We start from the raw sequence: 21798 nt of genomic DNA on the forward strand, positions 1-21798 counted from the left end.
TAAAATTTCACTATCGTTATAGTATTGTAACAATTAATTATAGTATACGTATAATATAATGAGGTTGCGCACTAAAATACTAAATAACGATGAGGAAAAAGTCAATCTCTGCAGTTATTTAATTAATTTAGGTTTCCTATTTATTTATTACAAATATTGATTACAACTGTACAAGTGTCTACAATGTCTGATACGTAGATGAAAATGCTTTGTTTGAAAGATACGGTAACTCACAAAAGTGTTCAAATACTTGTTACATAAAACTTTTATGAATATATTATGTGTGTTGTACAAAACTCTCAGAAATTTTGATTGTTTATGAATCATCACTTTGTTGAATCTGAGTAGGAATCGCAATACAGACAATTTCGTTGTCAATTGAAAAGGAACTGCTTACAACACTTTCAAGTGTTTATCACTTCCCTCTCCAGTCCAATGTTATACTCTCCATACCAAACGTTCGAAGGTTCACATTTCTTTATATGCTTCGGGCTTGAGTTTCGCCCGAACATTAGCATTTTTTCTCATTTCCACATGTCTTCTTTCTGTTTTCAAGTTATTGAGATTTAATGAATATATTCAATTGTTCTTTGCACCGACGCAGGAAGTTACAAATTAATCTTAAGCGATATGAATTTTTCCGAAACCATTACTAATTGGCGCGTACTTAGCTTAGGTTAAAGATATGAAAGGAGCATAGAAATAGGCATTTATTCATCGCAAATTTATACTAAGTACAAGCATCGACATAATGCTGTAGAATTCAAGAATAATTATACGAGAATTCACCAAACTAACATACGCCTTACATATTTTGGCTTCCTCCTCTTCCGTTATCATTTCAAACCGAGAGAAGTTTATAGGACCTAACATTCTGTAAAGTGATGCAGCAGTCAAATGCTGGCTTTTTTCGATACTCCTATTTACGATAATGGCTGATTAACTAGATATAAGGATCTTTTTGCATCAAAGTCCCGTGCTCTAAAACCGTTCTATGTTCAAGTGAATAAATACTTTAAAGATTTAACGTCTAAATATCCGAATGTAATAAATCTGCAGAAGATCCGTCATACTTGCTGGATCTTCGTAATATGATCAAATTCTTCAACAATTGTACTAGATCGTCTACTGATCCACTGTATTACAAATTAGTATTCTTAATAAATTCGATATATATTGACAGTTCCCGTTTTGACAAAGGCAACGGGTATACTGTTGCATGTCAAGATAAAACTTTTAAATATAGTCTGGATGATACACGTTTAATTTTTTCTACGAGGTATATGCAATAAGATCCACTCACCAAATCATTGAAATTGAAATTGCTGATGCGAACAAATATTAAACTTTAATATTAAACTTAAATTAAATATTATACTCGCAGACTCTAAAAACGTAACTGAAAGCATGAAAAATCAAATAATCAGTGAATCAATAATATAAAAAATCCATAACAGATTTCCTATGGAAAAATAACAAAAAAAGTCACACTAAGATGGATTTCATCCCATAAGGACCTTATAGGTAACAAAACCGCAGATAAAATAGCTAAAAATGCTTCAACCATACCCTTTCAAAGATTCTTAATTTTACACAGGGATTTCAAAAGTTTTCTGATTAACAAAATAATTAGAAAATGGAATGATTATTGGAAAGTTCATACATCTTGAAAGATTTTCATAGTAAGGAGCAATATTTATGAAAACGTTCTATCAGCTGAATTAAACAGACGAAACCAAACAATCCTTACTCGCCTAAGAATTGGCTATACGAATATATTGTGGTGGCCATCTGATGTTGAAGAATAAGTGTAAATGAGACTTTTAAATCTCACACGCAGAAGCTCTCGGGAGCAAAAACGATTGAATAGCAATAGTTTCACTCATCAACGATATACATATTACATATATCCAAAAAACTATATTAAAATGATAAACTCAACAATGTTTCAAAATAACTAACTATCAAGTATATAGTTGCTAATGAACTACGATGTTGATGCTACTTCAAATCTCCAAATAAAAAAAGGAGTATACTCAAATGTAAATTACTGATTTTAATGATACATATTTCATTGCATCTCTGTTGTAGTTTCCAAAGAAGGAATTCATCTACAATATCTAAACAATTTCGAAAAAATATGTTGTTTACAAATATAAACTTAAAATTTTGTAGAGAGTATAAGAAGACGCATTAATTAATACATAAAAAATACAAAAGTTTATTTTTAAAAATATCGATGACCTTGAAATTTCATAACAAAACGATCTTGAGAAAAAGTTTATTCTACAGCTTTATATTCTAAGTTTAGTCTTAAAAATAGTGTAACAATAAAATAATGTAACTTAACCTAGTATAACTTTGCTCTCAGGATTTTTTTGTAAAGTTATAAAAAACTGGAGATATTTAGGTGTTCTGATTTAGATGTTGCACTTTATACTGTTGGCGCAGTTGAATTGTTTTTTTTCTCTCTCTCTCTCTCTTTCATCATTCTCCGCCAAAAATGAACGTAATATGTGTAGGAAAATGCCTCAACTTCTTGCCGTTTACTCGCCGAGGCGATATTTCATTCGCGAAAATTTGATATTCTGAGTGTGGTCGGCGAGAAACACTTTCATACGTGCATGAAATTCGACGTAAGTCTGAATTTTTCAGGTGATAGTGAATGTCGCTAAATGAACCAAGAAAAGTTTATAATGTTGTAAAATTAGACAACAGTATTCATCTATGGTTCGTTCATCTTTACGATCATCAAATTATTACATTCATTTCATGGTGATCGTTGAGAATTAATGAGTGCAGATCAGGTTTATGATATGGTTAATGTATTAAATATGATAAGTAATATTTCGAACCGCGTCTTATCTAGCAGTCAAAGGAAGCTGTTTTTAAATTGTTTCTTTAGTTTAGATGGAACAAAAATGTGTTATATTATGCTTGCAAAGGTTATCTCAATGACTATTACATATGTATGGTTTCTTTAAGGTGAAGAAAATTCCATTTAATTTTTATTTGCGAAACAAATAAATATATTTAACTGACAAGCTTGGTTCAAGAACGGAATTAACTATATTATTACTTTTTTAAGGTTAAGGTATCAACCTGTAGAAATCATTAGTACTCAACCACTTTGTTTATAATAAAAGTATATCGTATTATTAAGTATCTACAATAAAAGTACAAAAAAGTACAAGAAATTTGATCTGTAATGTACGTTTTGCTCGAATCTACTGTATCGTAGCGATGTGTTAAAAGATGGACATAAAAAATTGTAGGTTTATATATATTGGTGACAACGTATTTTCTTAATATTATGGCACGTTATTTAATCTAATCTGCCGTTATTTAATCTTATCATAATTTATAACTGAACTAAAGATCTTGGCAAGGTGTTTGAGTGAATGTTCAAAAGTCGATAGCCAGTGATTCGAACAGTCGAGCTATGAGGTATCAATGATATAACTATTTCAAAGATGCGTAACATAGTTTACTAGTAGATAATTTACTTGATAACAAACGACCCCACGACGCATTGCAAAAAATAGAGACTTTGTCTTAAGGATCTGTATAAAGGATGAAGTATAGAAGGCATTGATACCTTTTTGGCAAGAAGGCTGTAAGGGATCGCATGATACCAAGAAAACTCAAAAGAGTACAGTCGCTTTATAAGAAGATCTAATATACAAAATAAAATTGAAGATTCTTGAAACCATGCAGTACACAAAAAAATTTTGATTGAGCTACTATAATAGAATAGTCTAAATTAATTACGTCTATCCTGTATAACAATTGAATATTGAACAAAGTTTCGAACACGATAATAACCAACTAGTTTCGCGAACACCAGAAAAACAATATTTCATATGTATTAATTACATATACCTTTCATGAAAGTTTTAATTAAAAGTGTGTTTTATAACTGGATCAAACTAAATAAACATGGTACAAATATAGCTTTTTACAGTACTTTAATGATTGTCTGTATAATGTGTGTGTGTGCGCGTGTGCGTGCGTGTGCGTGCGTGTGTGTGCGTGTGCGTGCGTGTGTGTGCGTGTGCGTGCGTGTGTGTGCGTGTGCGTGCGTGTGCGTGCGTGTGCGTGCGTGTGCGTGCGTGCGTGTGCGTGCGTGTGCGTGCGTGTGCGTGCGTGTGCGCGCGTGTGCGTGCGTGTGCGTGCGTGTGCGTGTGCGTGCGTGTGCGTGCGTGTGCGTGTGCGTGCGTGTGCGTGCGCGCGCGTGCGTGTGCGTGCGTGTGCGTGCGTGTGCGTGCGTGTGCGTGCGTGTGCGTGCGTGTGCGTGCGTGTGCGTGCGTGTGCGTGCGTGTGCGTGCGTGTGCGTGCGTGTGCGTGCGTGCGCGCGCGCGTGTGTGTGTGTGTACAATATTCTTTTAAGACTAACATTAATTTTTCAACTTATTATATTAATTTAAATAACTAAAACCAGTTGATTTGTAATTTATTTGAACATCAAAATTACTAAAGAAAGGCCAAGATCCGAAAAAAGAGGATACATTGGGAAATGTTGCACAAAAAGAGGCTATTGTAAAAGATTTAAAAGAAGGTTATAAACAAACACGTGTTTGGAATTCCCTTGCAAATATTGTTTTTCGTTGTATCACATATAGGGACTTACATACATGGAAATTAAATTAGTTAAGATTTTATACTTTTGAATTGCTTTAAATTGATACAAAATGGTAAATACTGAAAAGGCGAATGTACTATCAAAACAAAATGACATTGTACATGTACTTTCTTTTAACAAAGTTGTTTCCTTATCTAAATCAAAAGAAAAACAAAAAATTTTGGAATGTCTTTTTGAGAGGATTAAAAACAATTTTCAATTTCAGCAAGATTAGAATAGATTTCGGTCAACGTTTTGCATCTAGGAGTGGTCAGGAAACAAACACGAACTGACGCGAATATTATGATGGGAAGTAACATATGTTGTACCGTCTCTTTAACAACGTTTCTTAAGCATGGCCGAACGTGATATGAATAACACTGAAGTTCGTCCTCGTAGAAAATACGTGTTGTGCGTGAAAAATTTGCGCGGAGACGTATGAATCTCGCGAAATCTCGAGAAGCGATGAATTTCATTTTTCTCATATGTCCCCGCGGAGACGATGCGATGCGACGTGCTGATGTGTACGCAAATTCGCTAAGGCTACATACGAAGATGTTACTGAATATCTAGTAAGAATATCTGGATAAAGAGACTTCTGCTCACTTTAGATACCTCTTTAGAAATGAATTAAGTTTTAATATTGTTTTCAATTTAAAAAATCGTCCTTCACTTTCTTCATCTTTAGATAAATTTGAATACTATGTGTTTTATACAAAGAGACATAGTAATTATAATTATATGGGTAAAGTTAGCAACAAATCTGCAGATGCAGCTATATAGAAGTTAGAAGATATTTAGCATAAATATATGAAGGGTTCACGAGGAAAAGGAGAAATGTCAAGATTTGACATTTCTTAGAAAACGGAAACCTATAAATATATAATAAAACATAATTTTATTTTTCATTTTATTAGGCATCATCTTTAACTTTTAAGTAATAATTTTGAGTAATGTATAACGTATTAAACTACAAAATGAAAATCATTTCCTTATTATACACCACAATTTCCTATAGCTGCTGCAAGACTTTAATTTGCAATACGACATAACCAGTGATAAAGAGCACATACAGGAGCATACCAGAAAATGTTAAACTCAAAATTCATTAAAATTGACATTCTCTTTTTTTTCTCGTGAATCCGTCATACTTATACTTATTGTAAGTATTTAAGCAACCAATAATACATTAATTAAAAATTAACTAATATTCAATATTACCATCTTGAACACTTATAAATATATTATTATATATAACAAATTCTATGTAAAATATGGTTATTTATATATATATTAATTTTTATTAAATATATTAATATTTTTTGCAAATTTTACCAATATGCTCACGATACATTGTCTCGTCATAATCGTGCCTCATTACAATGCTAATGAAATTTCGAAATGCTTTGTATAATATGCAGCAAATATTTTTGTGGGCCATTGTATATAGATATTATACAATAGAAAGAATGAGTATAGATAGAGGAAAAGTAAGTAAAAAAGGTATACGTAATATTAAATGAACTTGTATTTATAATATTCTTCGGTAAATAGTGAATTTATATAGTAAACGATATAAATGTCAAGAAAATTATATTTTTAAATTGAAAAGCATATTCCATTAGTAAGAAAGAAAAAAAATTATGAGTGATAGAATAATTTACTTTAATGTTAAAGGATATAAAAAAATAGAGCTATGATTATAAGTGCCAAGTAGATTGCAACTATAAAAGATGAAAGTATAAACTGCAAATAAATAAATTTAAATAGTTTGATATATTTTTCATCGTTTATTATTCCTCCTCTAAATCTATAAAAATAGTAGATATTTAAACTCGATGACGTTTGAAAAATACATATATAATGTTATTTGCTAAATTGATGGGTTATTTTAGTTCTATTGAAAATTATTACTTTTGATATTTTGTTTACAATTTCGACCATCCAGTTATCTGTTGCTGAGTTTATTTAACTACAATTATAACAGGCTGATAAATTCTTTATTAGTATATGTTGTTAACAACCTGTGTGGCCACAATTTTAATAAGACTAGAAATCCTTTAGAAAATATCTGCTACTTACAGTTTACTTGACCAACTTGAACAGCTATAAATTCTTTGTGAAGATTTACTACTGAAAATTCATTTCACCAAAATTTCAAGAAGATTACAAATTCTTTATGAATATACAGTGACTCGCGGAAGCATTTGAATATTTAATGTAAAAACCTTTCCTGATATACAAAATATTTTGGCATTGTAATGGAACACGACTATTGTGAATCCTTTCGCTACATCCTTCGTAAACAACTTCCACTGCTCAGGAAGACAACATATCAAAAGTGTACACATTTTATTTTATCGGTTTTATCTTGGTTATTTCGAATCATTTTGGGAAGAGCTAAGTCTATAAAAATATATTAAAGGTAAGGAAACAATATACAAAATTGGAAAAAATACTAGTCATACCGTCACTTTCATGTTTGGGTAGAGCAAAATGACGACCGATCCGGAATCGTTATCGGAATGGAAAACCGGGCACATTTACAACTTTACACGCCATTGCCTCTGCTGAGGTAGCGTTCATGCGTTACATCGGCAGAGGGTTGGCACGTCGAGAGGATCAGGCGACCATGTGACTGATTCTCGATATCGATCCAAGATCGATTTACATGATTCGGCTGGTGAAAAATACAGTGACACGTCTCTCCGTGCGACACGTCTCTCCGTGCGACACGTCTCTCCGTGCGACACGTCTCTCCGTGCGACACGTCTCTCCGTGCGACACGTCTCTCCGTGCGACACGTCTCTCCGTGCGACACGTCTCTCCGTGCGACACGTCTCTCCGTGCGACACGTCTCTCCGTGCGACACGTCTCTCCGTGCGACACGTCTCTCCGTGCGACAGAAGTTTGAACTCAGTCGTAAAGCAACAAGCATCTAGCTTAGTTAAACATTTGATCGTGAATTATACAATTAAAATTGTAGAGACTTGTCGAAACGTCTTATACCTTAATCGTTGTCCATCGTTTTTATAAAAGTCGTCGTCCTTAATTATAGTAAACGTGCTATTTAACGTAATTAAGTCAGTATAATTATCCTCCTCAGGACATAAAGTAAACATGTAATCCAATCTCAATTAAGCAAAGATTGACAGTGAACATGATTATGTATCTTTCGGTAAGGAAATAGAAGAACAGGAAAACAAATGAACTGCTGTATCGATATATCGACAAATGTAGGTATGTTTGCCATTTCTGTAAACATCGATTTACGATGTCATGTATTAATCATGTTCAACATGTAACGGTTTAGCATCGGCACTATTCCGATACAGACACTAGTATTCATATTCTACGTTCGTTCAACAATGACATCCATTCAATCAGTCAATAAAAAAATACAATTCACATTTTGAGACTTCTAACAATGATTTTTCATCTCTTAAGTCTTGGAAACTCTTTGAGTGGAACCTAATTTTTCACTAGTCTGATTAAAATCTAACTGCTTGTAATAAGAATAGATCATAAACAGTTGACTGATGAAAATCTGAATGTTTGAAATGAAATCTGAATGAATGAGACTAATTTAAAATTTGTGGTTAAAGGCTGATTGCTTCCAAGAATTGATGTCTTTTACTCGATGAGAATCATCATCACCCGAAATAAATCCAATGTACAGAATAAAATTGCACAGTACACACTTTTAACTATTCGAAAAGTATTGCTTCAGAAACCGTTAGAGAGTTAAGTTAATGAAACATCACATAAATTGTATTTATTCAATATCTCATTTTATTAATAATTTTTTAATTCATTTATCGTATTACTAATATTGGAATATATACATTTTTTCAATATTGGAATTTTTTAATGAGACATTATTAAATAATTTAAGGACTGCAAATATACACACATGTAAAGAACACAAAAGATTTGAAGTGGTAGGGTGAATAAGTTACTTAATCCATTTTCACAGGATAGAACAAAAAAATACATATAGCGATGAATAACACGGTTTATCTATGATATAAAATTAGCCACCTTCATTGGTTTCATTAGTTTTAAAAGATGTGACTGATGTCATATTTTTTCATTTTTCACTATAATTTTTAAAGAAATAACTGCTATCAATAATAGATGGGGAATTTTAAAATTTCCTTGAACTTTTCAATTTCCATTTCTATGTTGCTCCCATAGTATTAAAAGTAGACAAGTTTCACCTTGCACTTCACAAGTTCTGGAATTTCGATCATTCGAGTTTGCTACTAACGTGTAATATAAGAATAACTGATCTTCTCTGATTTTCAAATAAATTTTTGAAATATTGTGCTGGAAAACTTTTTCTAATTAATAAACGAAAAATGCTTTGGTACTACAAGAATAATAAGATTAATAATGAACACATTACGGCGATATAAATAAGTAACATCAAGTTATATCATTATACACAATAATACAATTAGATCACAAATTGAATAATTAAAAAGAATGGTGTTCTTAATAGAAACCCATCTTAAATTTTGACTTTGCAATTTGAAGCTTTGTATTATTATCAACTTTCTAAATATTTTATATTATGTAACTGCAATAATAATAACAAGAAAGTTTGTGGAGATATAATATACCTGGTAAGCAAAAAATTAGTAATTTCTATTTCTAAATCTTTTTGTTGATATATATTAGATAAATAGATTTGATATCTTCATGTCTTTGATATCGTTTTATGTCTTCATAGCTTTCCTTATATGTTACTGAATTAGGAAAAATATAAAAGTATTATATTTTTTAATAATCTACTACTGTTGCAACGCAACAATACGACTATAAAACCATCGAGTCTTTACAAATAGTTTAAGAATCGATGACCATATATAGTTAAAGAAACTTCAACAACGCGAATCTTTTTGATTTAGCATACCTTTCTTTCCTTTTCTCAAATTCAGCGCGCTTTGTTATTTTATTGTTTGCGAACCGTTAGTCGAACACTCGAACATCGCACGCCGTTACCTCAGGACCTGTCACTACCTGATGTCATCAGGACGTAGAGGTTGGAAATGGAGATTGAAAACATGCATTAACCAATTACTTATACTCTCATTACTCCACTCGAGTGTCTATCTCCAGTGATTTACCTTTAACCATTTATCTACAACCATTTTTTTTACTATCAGTCTATAATAGAATTTCAGTATGTAAACACGCATTTTTCTACAAATCTACGCGCCTATCTTGTTTTTTTCCGAACAGTCTTTACGCTTCACAGAGACTCAATTGCATTAAGTTGCACTTCGAGGTAGTCTTGTGATAGTTCGCGTGAACGATCTCTCGTACTGCAATATTTTGTGATTGTTCGTACCTGATCATTTTGGTTTATTAAGTGCAAGTGCATTCGCTAAAAGACACTAGTGTACCGCAACCTCAGTTCGGAAGAAGTGCATTCACAACACAAGGCAAGCTTTCAGCTGATTACCACGGTATCGGTCACAAGCCCTGTCACAATAACTAGGATCCGCAAAAAATGGCGTACGTTTACTAAAGTACTAGCGTGCGATTAGTCGCATTACACGACTGCAGCAAGGAAATAGAACACGAATACAACACCTTTGTAAAAAGGTGAATTAGACTCTGCAGATGAAACAACAAAATCTCATGCGGGAAAGGATCTCGTTTAAAAACCGTTAAATTAGCTGCAGAAGTCGAGAGAAAAAATGAAATTTCTAGCAGTGGAGATACGAATTCGCAGACAATAGATCAAAATACGGTTGCTAGCAAATCTGCCATTAATTCACCTGGCCATTATTTACCAGTGTTTGATGAAAATTACAAAGATTGTACGCAGCTTAATAGCTATAAAAATCTGATGTACTTACAAGCATGTTTATGTGGCGAAGTAGCACAATTAATCAAATTGGTCGATAACTCAGCAGCCAACTACGCATACGCTATTGGAAAACGGTTGTAATAAATCAGCAATCATAGGAGCGAAACGTATAAGTGTGTTAGTTAGAGCACCGATGTGGATCACATCATAGCAAACACCGTTAGTTTTAAATGCGTTGGACCAGCCGTCAGTCGATACACTTCTGAACTATTTATGTTTATTGCGATTAGACTACGTTATCAATGTAAAATGGAGCACACACGAAACAATGCGTTCCCAAAATTAAACGAATAATTTACATTTCTATGCAATCGATACCAAGATCTATAAACGTCCGAGTCCATCAATACGCGATGCGTTGAATTCCCAAAATAATTGGGTAACACTAAATAAGAAACCGTCCCGGTCGATATACATCACACAAACTCCAAACATTTGCAACGTGTGTAACAACCTTCATGTTGCACACGGATGCAACAAGCTCAAAAAGGCAAGTGTGACAGAGCAGAACTAAATCATAAAGAAAAAATATCTATGTTTCAATAGCTCACATGAGGGACACTCTATATCCAAGTGCAGAAATAGTGCATTTGGATGTGTAAGAAAAAACGTAACACCCTGTTACATATTGAAACAAGGGATAAAGCACGACCTTTTTCATCGAACCAACACAGTCACGCATTTTTGAATCCTTTTGTCTACCGTAATCATAAATATGTTTCACTGGAAGGACATCCTCACCATTGCCGTTTATTGTTAGGCTATTCCCAATCCCATTTTCCAACATATAAGTTTGCAAAACAATTACAATTGCTTCAAACGCGCATAAAAATATCGACCCTCAGAATGAGGGTGCGAATCACTTTATCCAAACACGTATCCAATTGCAAATAACCAACTTCACAGAAGATCTGACGTTTTTACTAGTTTTCGAAGTCGTATCCTGTGTGCCGATGGAACTCATGAATTGTGGCGCTTTAAAAATCCCTCGGAACGTGCAACTAGCCGATTCGAAATTTCATAAGCCTGAAGCAGTTGGCGGACTATATACTCCGCGCACAGATATTTTGGCACCTACCGCGCGTGGATTGGATTTAACTAACCGAGCCAGGTACCATCTTACAAAAGACGTTGTTAGGTTGGATTCTCGGCGGAGAATTGCTTCCGCGAATACCTCTTACAACCGTTGTTAAAGGATTTCCAATCTCAATTGAATATGTTTTATGACACCGAAAAAGGAATTCCACATGCGATACATTTCACTGAAGAACACGCTTGCGAGGAACACTATCATTTGAATACACATCGAGAGACCGGGACTGATCGATATATTATTAAACTGTCATTACACATAAACGTCGCTGAGTTAGGAAACTCACACGCGCTCGCGATAAAACGTTTTCGAACCTTAAAGAGCTCGTTAAACAAAAATCCGAGTAAATAGCAACATTATATAACATACATGCGCAAATACGAATAGCTAGAACATTTAATGAAGGTCGATCGCGACTCACTGTTCAAAGGATATTATCTTCCGCATCACGTGGTGAGTAAAATAAATAATTTAACCATGAAAATTCGACTAGTCTTTGATGCATCCCCCCCAAAAACTCTAAATGTTCATGGTCGGTCCCACGATCCAATCTCTTTGTGATAACCACACGTTTTCGCAAATATAACCTCGTTTTTGATCACCGAAGTCGTGAAAATGTACCGACAAATAAAACTTGTGCATGTAGACCGAAAATACCACAAAATATTGTGGCGCAAGAGACCCAAGATTCAATTTCCACGTGCTTTCTAAATACAGTCACGCACGGAACCGCGACCGCACCATACTTAGCTATTAAATCAGCTCGCCGACGCCGAAAACACATAGTATCCTAAAACCGTGGCAGTATACAAATCAGATTTTTATGTAAACGACTTCAAAGAATATTGCGATTTAGGCGACCAACTCACTGAACTCATCTGGAGAAGCGGTTTCGAATTGCGACAATGGTCATCTAAAGATTCATACGTAGTATCGTCGATTATCATTCCATGTGAAGACACAAATACCTATCACGTTAGACGAGGCAACAAAGATTCTTGGACTGTATTTGAATCACTCGATTACGCGTCATATGTAAAAAATCGTTCAGTCTGTAAAGATATAGAAGGGATTCGGAAATACAAATAATTCACTTTATTTAGCAAACAACAGTTATACATATATTTTATACTCTGAAGGCCTCATAAACCTAGTCGCACGCACGCTTGTTGTCAACTGACTCTTCTAGGTGCTTCTAAACGACTGCCAATCGTCTTTTGGCCTAACTAAGGCCTGCACGCCCTCTGACGCTTACACACACATTCACATGACAGTGTAACTGTATCATCCACCTAACACAAGCAATTAAAGAAACGGACCATTTTAGCACGAATTGCGTAACTGTTTGATTCGCTGAGACTTCTAGATCCCTTCATAGCAAAGACCAAGCTCTTTATGCAGCAGCTCTGGCAATTGAAAATCGATTGGGCCGAATCAATTCCAATCGCACCATACACCGTATGGAAATTATGTGAATTGTAATTAATTGCCATTGATCTCCGTCCCACGTCGCATCCTCGTGAACAGATCAACAGGAATTGAAATTCACCCTATATGGCGCGTGCTTGTATCTGCACGTCGTCGATTCCGCGGGTAATCACGTAATACGTTTAATATGTTCCAAATCACGCGTCGCTCGTCTTAAGACTTAACCGCTTTCACACTTAGGACTGTGCACTGCGGTGTTGCTAACGATGTTGCGTCAGTTCCTCTTTGCGGTGCTCAAGCTCGACATTGACGCAAGTATCTTCTGGACGAATTCAATGATGATGCTTCATTGGATAAACAGTTTATCTCATACGTCAAAAACTTTTGTTGCCAATCGCGTTAGTGAAATTCAACGGTTAACTCGCAAAATCCCATGGCGCGACATATTATCTTCTGATAATCCTACACGTTATCTATCGTGCGGTACAGAACCGCATAGTTTAATTGTTAACCCGTTGTAGTATTGGGGTTCACGATGATTATGCGAGGGAAAAAATGCATGACCAGTTACGATATGATTACCTGTCAAAGTCGAAGTACCTGAATATCGATTCATATTAAGCTTCATCACACAAGTTACTGATACCGTCAAGTTTCTGAAGCGTTTCTTGTCTGTAAGTAGATTCGAAACACTATCGCATACTATCTCCCGTTTTGTCACAACGCGAGACCCAATGAGAAACGAACCGATCCACTAATACCATAATGTAGCCCTTTACACGATAGAAGTAATGCTTCGATGGTATAAAGAGTAACATTTGTCACTGAATTGCGCAAGCTTGTAGCAAAGATGACATTCTATCAAGAGACACTAATCGCTGTCAACCCGTTCATCGACGAACGGGAACTTTTACGAGTCGGCGATAGAATAGCAAACTTAACGATCACTTACATCCAATCTTGTTGTCTCCTAAACACCATCTCATAACACTAATCCTTCGAGATTCACGCAGGTATTCAGATAATCTTAAACGCCGTGCGACTACATTACTAGCCGATTGATGCGATACAAACAGTAATTTGTATTCACACATGCGTTGTGTCATCGTGCGAAGCCAAATATATCAATGTATCAAATGAGCGACATTCCAAAATATCGTGTGTGATTGAGTAGCCTGTTTCTTGCGACTGACATCGACTATGGCGGTACGTTATTTATTTATATATATATGCGAATCAAGCGCAACATAAAGCGTATAAAGGTTGCTTAACTTCAAAGACCACCAACTTAGTAAGCGCCTTAACAACCAAAATTTTCTTACCAATCTTAAAAAGAGAGCGTGACGAGGCTACTAACTTATATTCGAATAACGCAGAAACGTTCGTAGGAACCGACCGCCAAATTCGAGTCATAAATATTGCGATTACACGTCTCCCCGCGTACAATCATGTCGATCATGCTCACGTCACATTTCATTTGATATTTCAGCCTTTCTCGTGCATCGCATTTCTATGGCTCATAGGGGGCAGCAGCGAAGTCCATGAAAAAACACTAAATACGTGTGATAGGAAAAATAGTATTATCATACGAATCCAGTATTATCAAGCGATACTCAACTCACGACTCCTCACTGCGTTATCGTCTGATGCGACCAATCTGACTCACACCTCAACATTTTTTAATTGGTGACTTAATCGCTAGTACGCCTAAAGTAGTAGACGTTACAACACTTCTCATATTTCGTTTGTTAATGTGGCAGCACGACCAGCAAATGCGTCAACATTTTTGGACTCGTTGGCACAAAATATACCTTGGTAGTTTCGCAGTCCGTAGGAAATGGCACGTCAATACTGCCATCACAATTAAATAGGTTTCATTGGTGATCTTTCGAGAAGACAATGTTTCACCTATACTCTGGCCGCTGGGAAGCGTCAACATACATTCAGGCACATCTCACGAGCACCGTCAAGATATTCGGCGGAGCACACAAGCGAAGCACCAACAGACAGCTATCTACTACCGCTTGAATCAGATGCTACATAAACGCACTAATATCAACATAATCCTGTACATAGCGTTCAAACCATTGTAAATATTGTAATTCTAAAAACCTTTTGTACATAAAACAATTTTGTATTGATTGCCTATAATCAAAGAAAATCCAATGATGCGGAAGTTTTTACAATCAGCATGCACTTTTTTCCTTTCCTTAAAATCAGTGCGCTTTCTTATTATATTGTCTGCGAACTAATCATCGGATACTCAAACACCCCGCGCTGTCGTCTCTGGCTACCTGACGTAACCGATACGTAATAGAGGTTGGACTTTATTCTTCTTCGCAACGTACATTCACCAATTAAGTAATTGAGAGAATAAGTATTCTCTCTACAAAATGCCAAGTCAGGAAATTCGAATGCCCCCCCCCCGTCGCCCCTCTCCCATCAACTTGCCGAACTTCAACCATTTCTTCTGCCATCAGCCTGTAATAAAACTACAACAAATAAACATGCATTTCTACTATAAATGCGCGGCTTATCCTAGTTTTTCTGAACAGTCCTTACGCTTCAAGGAGACTTTATTGCATTAAGTTGCATGTTCGAACGTAGTTCACGATCTCTCATATTGGAACAATTACTTAAAATAATAATCAAAACTTTTGAATAATCAAAATTTGAAAATTTAAGAAAGACAATGTTTTTTTGAAGATGCTGTTCTTTCCGATTAAATGAGGAAGAATTTGTAAAATATCAAGCTTAAAAAATATTAATAAAAATAAAATTACTAAAAATACTAATACTATTTGAATCTCCATAAAGAGATTACTTTTTCAATACATTGTATATTTATTATAAAACTTTACTACAAAAATATTTATATCTTATTTAAGAATTACTTCAATAAGATGTTTAATTGATTTATGTTAAATTATACTGTACAATTATTCTACTCCTATAAGGTATACATTTATTTTATAACAAATAAGTTTAATTTCTTACATAAAATTATAAACATAAGGCTACAAACTTTTAACTACTTAAAATTTAAAAAGGTTAAATTTTATTTCTTACGTGAATATAATCGTGAAGAACTTACTAAATAGTGCTTAATATTGGAAAACACTTACGATACAACTTAGAGATAATAAAAATTTTCTGCAAAGTATAAATAAATAAATAATAACAATATAAATATAAATAATAATATAAAGTATAAATAAAAAGCACGAATAAGGAATAAATAAAAATATAATTTGGATAGTGATAGAGAAGGATATTTCTATAACTTAATATTGTATCATATACCATTTTGCAGTGGAAGTATACGTATACTCAAAAATTAACCCGCAGAAAAATGTTTGCTGCGGTGGTAACATGAGTTGAAATGTATATTGAGAAACGTAACCATCGAGCAATTTGCTTATGCACAGCAAATTATTGAAGCAGCACTCGCCCAGACAGCTGCTTTGAATGCAATACACGAAGAAGGAGTACTTGTGGAGGACTGGTGCATTCAATAACGTTAACTAATAAACGGTATAATGGCAATCGTAAAAAAATTTATATGGCGACTTCAAAGAGATTAGCTGGAAGAGAGGAGAATCGCTGTACTCAGTATTTTTAAAATTGGCGACGAATGCATTGGAAGCAGGTTCAAGGATACCAATCGCTACATTTCGATATTCTCAAAAGTAGCAACATCTCAGGCAACGAAAGGTAATGGAAATATTAAGCGAAGATTGTTACCGGTTATCCTAAACTAGATTGCAACAGTACCTGAAGTACAAGAGGCTACGTTAAATAGAACTGTAATTAATTTTGTCAGAGAATTTGTAAGAGATTTGTAAGAGAATTTTGCAAAGGGGCAAATGTACGACGCTCTTAGTTGTCGTGAAATGTATAGATGGCTTAGCCATATCGGATTTAGCACTAAACAAAATTGTCAATAAACAGCATGACGAAGGAGCACTTATAGAAATGCAAAGATTACGAAGACTTTTTTCGCAAGAAACAGCTGAGGTCTACTTCCTATGACCAATGTGTAAAGACAGCGCAATTATATTTGAAACGAGAAATTACTAACAAAAGAAACAGACGAAGTATTCTACCAATTACACAGACAATTTTGTAAAGAAAATGCCCAATCCCATCGCTTCCAGCGACTAGTTTGTGAAGAAAAATCAAACACGGTGAAATGACCTTGTTATTGATCTATTAATTGACTAATGGGAGAATATACTACCCTACACGATGTAAAAAGAATTATCTCGATATCAGTACAACTTGTAGAACAGTCACTGAACACACGTAAATGAAATTGATGAGCAACAAATTCTTTGTAATAGCAATAGTTAACAGTGAATAAATTGTAAACATTGTGGAAACGGAACCACTCGTTGAACTATCCCTAAAGAAGGAAAAAATCTCATTCCGATAGCTTAATCCAATTCAGATTAATATGAATTATGAACATACATAAAAATTGGATTTTTGCAAAAAAAAGTTTACAATGAACATGGCGAAAAAATTATTTAACAGGACCAGCGGGAGAACATATCCTACAAAATGCAAAAGGAATCATCCCTATTGATCAAGCTGCTACACAAAAATTGGCGAACATACGTTAGAGAAAGAAATATGTGTATATATGTACATATATACAAGTTAGTACAAACGACAGAGATATTATAACGATCAGTATCAAAGTGAGCCAATACAAGTTCGTTTGAAGAGTACACTATTCGAAAAAATCGAGAGAACTTGAAAACGGTATTGGTTTCTGTCCTTTTACAGTTTATGTTTCCCTGAACTTCCACTACCGAGTTTGAATTGATTTTAAACTAAAGTTACAGCTTGCAGTATCGTATTTTGTCATCGTATTTGATTACTTGATACATTAATAATTTCTTTAAACTCATTGTTTTTAGAGTAATGGAGGCATCGTAAATAAAAGTGAAAATACATTAATGAATTAAACGAATACTATGCATTTGTATTATTTGAAATTTATTAAATGGCGAATGATATATAACAATATTAGATAGTAACCGAAAAGGTCGGGAAACTTCAATCGGCCAAGTGGCCCATCAATATATCCTCCGTCTTTCAGTCAAATAGTTACGCGGAATAAGCCGTACGTGAACATGATCGCGAACGGTTACGGAATACGTACGTGGTGGGAGTATGAAAAGACGACAAAGGGATTCTTGTGGGAGAAAGACCATTAATCGTCAGTTGTTAATTAAGAATTTAATTGCAAGGAATTAGTTACGAGTCGTTAGTTGAGTCGAGAAAGATGAGTCGACAGAGTTGCGAGCAAGTTGCGAGTTGGTTAATCATTAGTTGCCGAGTTGTTATGAGTCGTTAATTACTAGTTGTGACTTATGAATTATCAGTTTAGTTGTCTTAGTTATATCACATTACTGCATTAAGTTTACGTTAGATAACAATCGTTTCCTGTTTAAACCACTGTAAATTTCCATCTATCAATAAATTTATCATATAGAATAGAAATCACTGAATATCATAATTTCTAGTAATTCTGACGGCGATTCTATAATAGTTTATGTTCATTTGTTATTCAGAAATATGCATTATTTATTAAAACCACATCACACAACAGTTTGTATAAAATTATGAATTTTAAAATATTTTAAAGTAAGAAATGATAACATACTGTTTTCGAAACTTTATAAATCGGAACTTACAAAATTTGGATTACTCGTCAAATATTTTATTTTCATTTACATTTCGTTTCACCGTTTCGTTTAAAAACTGTCATACCGATCGGCTATGGTCAGGTGAAGTAGCATTATGCATAAAATAAGTGAAGTGACGATTCTGTTGTGCTACAATTTCATGTAATTCGCTTAAAGGATGTGAGCGTAAAAATCTCAAATATATTGCACTTGTTATCGATGTAGGCAAAAAGAATAGGACCAATATATTCTAATATCTGATAATTTCTGCCCATACGTTTATGGTGAATAATATTGGCTAAATCTTTCAACCATTGCATGTGGGTTTCTGTAAACCCAAATCCTGGAATTATGTCGATTACGGATAATATAACTTGAGAAATTGCTTCCATCCGTAAATAATATACGCTCCATCTAAGGATCCCGTTACCATTTATGTAGCATCCAACAGTAAAAGATTCGTCAAGAGTGTCGCGTAAATTGTAGTGTTGAGATCTCTGCGAGTAAATGACTGCTCTAATGGTAAGACCGTTGACTTGACTACACAAAGATTAGAACAATAGTAGACCCGTCTCGTACTATTAAGGAGGAAAGCTCGGTGTGGGTGTGCCTTTTTGAACTAAGAACGCGGATTCGTTGCTCACACTTTTCGGTAGGAAAGTGAGGATCGTTATCCAGATCGTTATCTGCGATACCCATTGGTTATAGCCAGCGTTAATAAATAAAATTATGAGGAGAAAGTCTCCAGCAGATGTGGCTCATAGGTGTCCTTGTTCATGGAAAAAACCTGCTATTTCGCTAGACAAACACCCGCTTTCTCCGTAATTTGTAAGAGCATGCAATAAACATAAGGACTGTTTTAAGGACCATCTATAAACCGAAAATACTTATATGAATTGAGATTAAGCTAAAAAGATTCGGTTTCCTTGGGTTTATTGCGGGTCAGTGTAACGATGTGTAGGGTCGTGAGGGACCATCATGAGGGACGAACCATCTCACGCGACGTAACATATGGTAAGTAGAATTTGACCCGTGACAAGAGCGTAGTCATTTTATTAGACTGCTTGAATACAGTGAATTTTGTAAAGTCGTAAACCTTCTTTTCCAATTATTACATATGTCAGAGATGAAAGGACACCGGGCCTTCCCTTCGGAATTCTTAGGAAAATCCGCAATACTTTAATCTTATCATCAGTTTTCTTTCGACTGCCGAAGCGTGCACACGTATGTCTAGTGCCCAGTGAAGTTCTCAATAAGTGACGACCCTCCGTCGAAAGTGAGTTGAGACAGAAACAAACCAAGTGTTTTCTAAACTTACTCGTGGAAAATCCAACACTTCAAATCTCTAATTCAAATCATAGCCTCTCTACTAGTTATTTCAATTTGAATTAACTAGCTCGAAGATGGCCCAAGTAACCAGATCAGGCCCTCATGAACAAAACTACAACCACACCGTCCTACCCCCTCCGTGGCAAAAGGATAATATATCCCATCCCACCTTTCAAACCATACCAACAGCATAAAATAACGTAAGCTTGATTCAGTCAAAAAAAATGTAAACACTAATCAGAACGAACCATCAACAGGACATTACCACTCACAACAGATTCGCAATATTAGAATCTACAGACAATTCTATGGACGTAGTTGAAACATCAACAATTCAACACACACAAAAAAATCCTCCTCCCCCACCATTCTTCATTGATGATGTTATCGACATTCAAACAATAATAAAGTCCACCGAGAAAGATATTAACAAAGATAATTGTCTCCTCAACTCTCCAGCGAGGTCTCGACTCTATGGAAGAATGGTTCCACAAATGGCGCTTCAAAATAAATGAAAATAAATCCAGTCATAACTTTCATACTGCGAAAACAATCCTGCCCACAGGTGACCATAAATAATATTCCAATACCAAACAAAGATTCAGTCAGATATCTGGGCATGATTCTAGATAGGAGAATGACATGGAAACGGCACATCGTAGATAAATCCAAAGAACTGAAAACAAAACTAAAAGAATTCTACTGGCTCATTGGCAGACGCTTCAACTTAACCAACTGTTTGGACCTATGGGATCCAACTATGGGGAACAGCGAACATAGAAATTCTCTAACGATTCCAATCCAAAACTCTAAGATCCTTGACAGATGCACCTTGGTATGTTACCAACGAAACAATACATCGCGACCTTAAGATATCCACAGTCAAAGAAGAAATAACCAAGTTTAGAAACAAATATAATATAAGAGTTAACAAACACCAAAACCCATTAGTTACTCAATTACTTGACACGACGGATCAGATCCGCAGACTAAAAAGGCAATACCCCTTAGATCGAAGCATTAGATTCAACTAGAATCAAACATACTATAAACTTTTATAATCTATCCTAAGTTACAGTACCACGCCAAAATAATTTACTTAAAATTCTGTATGAGAATTGATTATAAATAATCTACTAAATAAAAAGAAAAAAAAAACTTTAATCTTATAAGTAACCCGACTATAATTGTCCGAGATCTGCAATAATGAGCTTGGGCTCGAGGCGACAACTAGTCGTCGAACGTAGCCGCAGTCACGGGATGAACGTTTTTACCTAATAAAAGTATAGAATAATTGTATATATATCTCCTTAAAAAGAAATAGTTGTAGCGGCACTTGACAGTAAACATCCTAATGGTCCCTGCCCCGTGGCTCGCCACACACAGACCTTATTCATCGGGCACAATGATTACCAGATGTCGATGCATCTCCACAGGACATGTTCAGCTATTCTGAGGACCCGCTATAAATATTAGGATTTCGTTAACTAAGATCCGTCAAACGGACAAACATTCTTTATTCTAACAGTCCTTCAGTGCACCACCCACTACGAAAAGGTACGGGAAATCTGTTTTTCTCGCGAACGACGCTTCCCGCTAGCAACTTTCTCTCAAGGGCGGCTAGCATCTTCCTCTAACTACTAACATAGAAATTAACCAATTAACAGCAACGTCCATTTCCCTCACTTTCCTAGCGAAGGTTTTCCTCGACGAATCCGATGATCTCGTGCCCTTAGACACATCCCCCATC

At 34.9% G+C, this 21798-nt stretch overlaps 1 protein-coding gene across 3 annotated transcripts in view; it reads left to right on the plus strand.

The window, feature by feature from the left end:
• The window catches only part of LOC139993268 (uncharacterized), a 340358-nt gene that overhangs the window by 18664 nt on the left and 299896 nt on the right, over positions 1 to 21798 (plus strand). Inside the window, exon 1 of one of the 3 annotated variants that reach the window (XM_072014846.1) lies at positions 11836 to 12048. The exons of the other annotated variants lie outside the window; for them this stretch is intronic. The gene's annotated coding sequence lies outside the window, so the exon portion shown is untranslated. Of the gene's footprint in view, positions 1 to 11835; positions 12049 to 21798 lie in introns of those variants that run through there. 3 annotated transcript variants of the gene reach the window in all.

The sequence above is a fragment of the Bombus fervidus genome, chromosome 2, assembly GCF_041682495.2.
Source record: "Bombus fervidus isolate BK054 chromosome 2, iyBomFerv1, whole genome shotgun sequence".
In the NCBI taxonomy this organism is placed as follows: Eukaryota; Metazoa; Arthropoda; class Insecta; order Hymenoptera; family Apidae; genus Bombus; species Bombus fervidus.